The sequence below is a fragment of the Cavia porcellus genome, unplaced genomic scaffold (assembly GCF_034190915.1).
Source record: "Cavia porcellus strain 051 isolate PalLab524CR breed Dunkin Hartley unplaced genomic scaffold, mCavPor4.1 scaffold_11, whole genome shotgun sequence".
Classification (NCBI taxonomy): domain Eukaryota; kingdom Metazoa; phylum Chordata; class Mammalia; order Rodentia; family Caviidae; genus Cavia; species Cavia porcellus.
In genome coordinates, this window is record NW_026947494.1 from 59656963 (window position 1) to 59665006 (window position 8044).

The 8044-nt window shown below is 46.3% G+C and overlaps 1 long non-coding RNA gene across 1 annotated transcript in view; it reads right to left on the reverse strand.

Moving 5' to 3' along the window:
- The window catches only part of LOC134478121 (uncharacterized), a 47903-nt gene extending 46417 nt beyond the window's left edge, over window positions 1-1486 (reverse strand). The window contains exon 1 of the long non-coding RNA XR_010050554.1: window positions 1221-1486. This is a non-coding gene — a long non-coding RNA (uncharacterized LOC134478121). The remainder of the gene's footprint in view (window positions 1-1220) is intronic.
- Between the last annotated feature and the right edge of the window lie 6558 nt (window positions 1487-8044).

The window sequence follows — 8044 nt, forward strand, 5'->3', positions numbered from 1 at the left end:
ATTTTCTGATTTTCCCACTTGACATAAAGCAAGAGCATGTTCCCATGACAAATCAGTATTCGCTGTTCATATTTTTAGTGACTCTGTATTAGCTCATTCCATGGACTCTTGTGTACTTGCTTTTGAGGATTGTTTTTGTTGCTTTTATAATGGGTAACTATATTTTCTCAGTAGCTACATATTCGAATCCCATTTCCTCTGATTCCCCTGCATGCTTTCTGAAATTTAAAACAGTGGTTCTGAGTCCCAGAAGATTGTGCCAAATTACTGTTGGGAAAGACATTCTGGGTTTTGTGTCAAGTTCTGTCATTGACTCCCTAAGTAGCTGTGGCCAGTAACTGTTCTCTGTGTGTCATCTTCCATGGCTGCCATGACACACTGTGAGGTCTAAACGAGGGTAGTTTGTTAAGGAATGGACGCCACCTGGCCAGCTACGGGCCTCAAGGGCAGCACCTAGCACAGAGCAGAAACAGCTGGCAACGCCTGTGACACAATTGTCACCATAACCCGTGCCAGGCAGTGTGTTAAACATGATACATACATTTATTACCGCCTTCTCCCAACAGCCTAGTAAGGTAAGCACTGCCATAAGTCACATGTGACAGAAGGGAAAACTGAGGCACAAGGAGGTTAAATAACTTAGTGGAGGCTAAGCAAGTAACAGAATGGAGCAAAAGCCAGCCTGACCTGGGGCTGCTCGAGGGAAGGCACCTCCACGGCCACATCCTACCTAGAATCTCACCACAGCTTTTCAAAGGTAACTCATCTGTGCACTTCCAAAGGCAATGGAAGTTTGTGCATGAGAAAATTTGCTTAATGTTCAAATTGAACAGAAAGGACAGAAAACAGATGTGTGACACATGGAAAGAAAAGTGGCTTTCAGACAAAGCCCTGGAAAACTGAGATGACGCTAGGATCCAATGTGAAAAAGAATCCCAGCTCCTGACGTTACTGACAGCCTTGCCCTTCATTCTCTTTCCCGAATATTCTAATGGTAAAAGCATGCAGCTCTGTAACATCCCCCTGACCTGTTCCTCCCTCCACAGGGAAACAGTATTTTGAGTCATGGTAACCACTCCACAGATACAGATCTATTTTTGTGGCTCCAGACACATCCACATTCCGGCTCCACCCCATTCTCTGCTGTCGGTCCCTCCCTCGCACCACCACAACAAAGCCCATGAACAGGCCTCAGCACAGATCGAAACCCTTTATCCTACCTCCCTGTCCCCATGGTGACTCGCACACTGCACAGAGCAGCCAGGCGGAAGAGCGCTTGTCCCCAAACAAGCCTGCGGCCACACTTTGTCCTGAGCCTTCACAGCCGCCGCGGCCCTTTCAGTGAAGCCTCAGTCAGGCCTGCTGCTGTCTCTGAACAACATCCAAGTGACACCCACAGTGTGCCGAAAGCGGAGTAAAATGTGGATGAGAGAGGGATGGCTTTGTTTGAGGGAGACTGAAGATGTAGCATCCAATTCCCCAGCCAGTGTCGTGGCTACTGAGCACTTAAAAAGTGGGCAGTATTGTAAGAGGCCCATCAGATTTCGAACATTTTGTATGGGAAAAAAGAATATAAAATATCTCAGCAATGATTTTTTTTAAGTGAGCATATGTCAAAATGATAATATTTTAGGAATACTGCATTAATAAAACATTAAAATCAAGTTTAATGGTGTTTATTTGTTTGTTTTACTTTTGGAATCTGATTTCTAGATAATGTTAAATTGCATTCATCTTTACTGTACTTCTACCAGGCTTCACTGGATTTGCTTGCATTGTAGGTAAGACAGGATTTGAGTTATCTATGTGAGCAGCTTTAGGGCCAGTCAGACCTCTCCTCTGCGAGCTCCTGTTTCAGCAGTCAGTCCTTAGGGCTCCTGGATGTTGCTTGCAAGGAGCCTTCCTCGCATATGATAATTCCAGGACACTGTCTGCTTCAAGCTTCTTTACAGTTTACCTCACTACCACCAGCACCACCACCAAAACCAGCCCTTTGATGGACAAAAGACACTGCTTCCACTCTCAAAATTCACCATGCTTCTTGAAGGACAAATCATTTGATGTGTCCCCTCTGGCCCTGGGTCCTTTGTTGAAGTCCCCTTCCTTCCTGGGAAGGCTCCACAGGAGAAAGACACCTTTCCTGAGGGACTTGGAGGAAACCCAAGTGTAGAAGATTTGAGGAACCCGCACAAGCATCCCCCAGCCATGTCCCATCATCTTCTGGTACACAGACAAGATGGTATTTCCAGGAACATAGATCTGAGAAAACTTCTCCAAATCCTCTCCTTCTAATACCCCAGAGAACCCTGCCTTAAGCACACATTGCTTCAGGGCCTGGCAGCATCTCAGACTTTTGATGATCACCACGCACAGTGGCAGGTGTCTATCATCCCAGCTCTCTGGGAGACTAATGCAGGGAATTAAAGGTTTGAGTTCAGCTTGGGCAAATTAGTGACTCAGCAAGACTCTGCCTCAAGAAAAAAGTTCAAAAGCTTGGGCTATAGCTCTGTATGAAAACTCCGGTTCAACCCCCAGTATTAGTGCTGAAAAGAGAGACAGAGACAGAGAGAGGAGTGGGGAGAGAGAGAGGTGATCACTGGCCACAGTAGCACAGTGTAATACAAATTCTGCATGGAATTCAGCTTTCTTAGGGATGCGAATTCATCGGTCTCACCCTAGATTCTCTAAAAGATACTATTTTAAGTGAAATCCCTAGGAGTCCCTATCTAATGACATCCCCAGTGACTTGTACGCACACTAAATTTTCAGTAGCACTGCTAAGATTGGGATGCTTTTAGTGGGGTGAGGCCCTGCTCAGCAGCCACATCTGATGGTTCTTCTAATTCCTCCCTTGGTTTGTCTCAGGGAAACATCCTTCCTCCCATTCTCAGTGATGGGGCTGGTGTTCGGGTGCCAACCTGTTCCCTTAATCGCAAAATGATGTGTGACCACAATCAGAGTGTGGCATCACCTTGGGTACTCTGACTGGTCAATCAGAGCAAATAAGACCTAATTCCTGAACTTTGGCCAAATAGTTTAAACAAGTGGCCATGATCTTTTAGGAGATAGGCTTGAAACTCCTGCCAGCTCCCTTGTTCCTAGGAAGATAGAGCCTACTTGAGAATGAACCCCAGAGAAGGCATTTCTGAGAGACGGAGAGAGAGCATACACTCTGGACCCAGGCTAAGCCAGCTCTTAAGATTGCAGATTCCCTGACTGTGCACTGCATCATTCCCAGGGCACCCTTTGGTCTCACACTCATTCAGATTTGTTAGTTTACTACAGCAGTTTTCTGGCAGATGGCAGTATAGCCCCTGGAGGAACACGCATTTTTCTAATTTGCACCAACATGCCATTTGGGCCAGCGATAGTGCAGGCTCAACTCTCAAACTTTTTATGAGTCTATGCATTCTCTTTTTGGCTTAAACCAGATTATATAATGAACTACTTATAACTAAGAGAGTCATGATCTTACTATGTGCAGCACAGAGGCATCTTGAGATGGGGAGATAGAATAATAAGTGACACTCAAGTAGTGGTTGACCAGCTCTCTCTTGCAGACAGACTAGACCCACATTTCCTAAGCTGGGCAAATGCACGATTCCTGAGTTTCCCTAAGACCCAGGAGACTCTAAAGGCACAGAATGTTGTTCTTTTATGCACTCCCAGACAGAGATTTGGGTGCCGTTAGGCTATTTGAGAGGTGATCTTGAAGAGCACAGTGATGGAGTGGAGAAGAGAGATAAAAATGGGGGAGAAAACCACTTTGGGGTGTATTCATGAGGGTGTGACTCTGAGAGATGGTAGGACTCACCCTGCTGGGGCCCGTGAGAGATGTGGAGCACATTTAAGAACTGCCTGGCAAGGACATTTTGTCCTTGCCTCTCTAGTGCAAGTCAGACTCCAGCATCCCTAGCCTGGCCAGAGTATGCCCTTGTAACATCCCAAAACTAAAGCAGGTGACCCTGAGGTAGTCAAAGGGGCATCCAGACTGGCTGATTCAGCTTCTCTAGAAGTCTCTGTTCAGTGGAAGTTTCTTCTGCTAACGACCACTGATCCAGGTAATGTCTGCGGTGCCTTCTAGTCTGCCCTCCAACATCCACCACCTCAGCAGCACCCTCCCAGACATGGCTGGGAAGACCAGGATGAGGAAGTATTGCCGAGCAAGGAAAGCACCTGCCTGACCCACGCGGTGACCTCCTTAGACTTGTGTCGCTCCACGGAGGAAGGCAACTGATGCTGGCAAATTCGCCTCAGCTCCAGTTTGCTCAAATACCACATGGTAGCAAACCAGCTCATAACCCCACTCACGACGGCTCACCCCAAAGACCTGTCCTCAGAATACAGCCTCAGACATACCAGTGTGCCACCTGACTGCCCAGTTTCTACGCTTCATTTATAAACAACATTTGTGAACTGAGTTGACCCCAAGAGCACCCTGGGAGGCAGAGTTGTGATTCTGCGTAAGGAAGATGTTTCAGAGTCAGGCCTAGAAACAAGAGCTTCTCTCTTCTCTTTTTTCTCTCTTTTCTTCTCTTCTTTCTCTCCTTCTCTCCTTCTTCGGCCTCCTTCCTCCTGTCCCTCCCCCATCTCCATTTCTGCGCCTTAAAGTGTTCCCAGGACTGAGAAGTAATGGGACTCTTCTGGAATACAGAAGAAGCTCCAAGAGTGACAATAGGGGAATGGCCAAATGTCTAGGCTCTTGGGTGAGGAGTTCTGTGTTACATGGAGAGGTAGGATCTGTCTTCTCCAGGATGGGTCAAACGCATTCAAGTCTGAAGAAGCCAATCAAAAAGGAAAGAGAAGACAAATATAAAAAAGAACTTTAGGTCTATAGATCTGACATCTCAGAAAAGCAACATGACTTGGTGTGCAGGAAACAGAACCTTCACTCAGCTCAAGGGAATAGATAGAATCTGAGAATATGGAGCATCTCTCTCAAGAGAATCCTTCAAAAACTTAATCCCAGAGAGATTTCAGGAAGCAACATTTTGTAAACTGTCCAAAATTAAATTCCCATCTCCTACATAAGCTACACATATAATGTAGGCCCTGGTGATATCCTTGTTCCTGAATAATGCTTGCATTCATCACACTTGGGACAGCTCACTGAGGACTATACCAAGAGCTTCACCCTTCAGGGGGAATCCTGCAGGCTGGAAGAAAGAAACTTCTGAATCATACTGCTGATCAGCTTTTATTCACTTTGTAGCCTGAGCCTGGCCATTTCACATGTCTGCCTCAGTTAAAACTAGAAAGTGAACAGCTTGAACCAGATGATACCAGGGCCCTGTTTGATCTGACGTGAGGCTGTAAGCACAGGGAGCCCTTGCCCTGAGCCAGAGAATGTGGCCTGTGGGACAAAGACAAGGACTGAGCCACACCCTGCTCCCTCTGGCCTGTCTCTCTACTCAGTAAGCAGGGGGCCGTCAGTCAGAACTCCTGAGAATGCAGTGCGGAACAGGGAGGCAACAAGGCTCTGAGGCTCTTTCCACAAAAGGATTGAGTCCAGGGTCAGTTTCCACTGTCTCACTCCTCCTTGTTGGTCCCAGGAACCAACCATGGCATGGCCATGCAGCTCATAGCCTACCAGGGAGTGACCCCTGCCAGTGAGACAAGGCAGCCCCACATTGTGCCCAAGGCATCCCAAGAGCAACAACCATGAGAACCTCCCTTTAAGGACCTCTCGGACCACTGAGGAGCACCCCTTCTCCCTGTGCCCCTCAGATAGAGGGGTACATATGGCCTGTATGTGAAGGAGATCTGCATACAGCCAGCTCCAGACAGCAAGGCGGGGAAACACACTTCCACCCAGCTCTCCCTCAAAGCCCAGGGGGAGGACTGGGCGCTGGTGACCAGCCAAGCCTCTCTCCTGGCAGCTCCAGGAGACAGGGAAGCTGAAGGCTGAGAAGTTCCCGGCTAGGCCTCTGGAGCACAGCTGGTGGTGGCTGTTGTTATGACTTGGATACAAGACTTCCTCTTTTGGCTCAATTTATCATAAGGGCAATTCCACATATGCTGCAGCTGAGTGCAGAACCTACAGCAAGGAGCCAAGAATGGAGCCAGATGGGCGAGTTCAGGGGGAACTAGATAGGGCCTCTCCAGACTACCCCTGAGATTGTCAGCTGCCAGACTGTAGGCTTACAGATAACCACTTACCACGCTGCAGGGCTGCTTTCCTCATCAGCCTGATTATTAAACTATCTATGTTTTCAATCCGCCATATGAGAGCTTCAGGTAGAATTTTTCATTTGTTTATTCATTTTATTCAATGTTCATTTTCTTTTGTCTTTATTGTGCTATTAAACATTAAAAACACAGAAACAGAACTTCAAAGAGACATTTACACACAGAGTTCATAGCAACATTATTTGGAATAATCACAAAGTGAGAGCTGGGAGTGGGGTGCACATCTGCAAGCCCAGCACTCTGGGAGATGAAGGCAGGAGGATCACAAGTTTGAGCCGAGCCTGGAAAACAGCAATTTACCTGTGTCAAAACAGCCTGAGAAAGGGCAAGACCCCGTTTCAAAGTAAAAAATAAAAAGGCTGAGAATGTAGCTCAGTTCAGAGGCCCTGGGTTCAATCTTCAGTAGTGAAAAGAAAGAGAGACAGAGGAATCCAAGAGTCCATGGGTGGATGAATGAATAAAATATGCTATGTACATACAGTGGAGTAGTGTTCAGCCTTAAAAAGAAAATTCTGACACAGGTTACAATATGGGGGGAAAAACTGAAGACAGTATGTAAGATGAAGTAAATCAGGCACAGAGAGACAAATATGGTATTGTAGGAGGTATGTGGAAGAGGAACCCATGGACACAAAAAGTAGAACGGTAGCTGCCAGGGACTAAGGTGGTGGTAGAAACAGAGTCATTGTCAAATGAGTGCAGAGTTTTGGTTTTGCAATACAAAAATTCCTGGTGATTGGTCATCATCATTGTGAATGTACTTAATGCCATCAAACTGTTCATCTAAAACATGATGGGGACCCAAGGATATAGCTCAGTGGCACAGTGCCTGCCTGCCAAGCACAAAGTTGTAAGTTCCATCCCTGGTACAGAAAAAAAAAAGAGAATTATGATGGTAAATTTCATGTTATATGTATTTCCCCACAATTTAAAATTAAATAATTTTTTAATTAAGAAAGAAATAGTGCTGACAGTAGGATAAGATGCACAAAAAAGGAAGGCCTCAGTGGATCCAGTTGCACATGTCCCCACTGTTCTAGTTCAAGGCTACGATGCCACAAGGCACACTTGACAGTCAGGTTCATCTCTTGAGCTGCACCTTTGCAAAGAGGTGCAGTGTGTGTGCTCTACAGCCCGAGCCTGTATCCCATGTCAGAAGAACCAGGCCTATTTCACCCATAGGTTCTCTCAGGGTCACTGACGCATTCCCTGTGTAAGATTCCTGAGCATGCACACAAAGGGGCCTCTGTCAACGTTCAGCTGTGACAGAACAGCCCACCAGCTGCATACCTGGCTCACCTCTACAAGGACACGCATCACTAAGAAGGCAGTAAAGAAGCTCATCTTGAGAGTCAAGGTCATGATACGGACTGGAGATTTTTGCTTTTCTTTTCTCTTTGCTTCATGTCTCACTTTTCTCTCTCCCTCTCTGCCATCCTCCCAAGAAATAGCATACAGATTAGTCACAATAAGTGCCACATAGCAGACTGCTGGATCTGAATCTTGCCTCTGCACTTTAGTCACTGTTTTGATATGAATTCATTAAGTTCTCTATCATTCATCTGTGAAATAGGAATAATGGCTGTTTGTGTTCTGAAAGGATTAGATGAGATTCTGCTTGGGAGCCTTCATCCAGGAGCTGGCACATAGTATTTAATAAATGAAGTGTTATGCTTTGTGTCTTGATGTCCCCCCAAAGCTTTATGTGGTCATAGGTGGAGTTGTTTGAAAGGCAGCTAGATCTAGACTGTGTGACTGATTCATGGTACAATGCTGGGATTAAGGGTGCTGCAGGAAGTTTTCTATCTGCTCTCCCACTGACTTGCTGCTTTGCTGCCTTCTGGCCACCATGAAC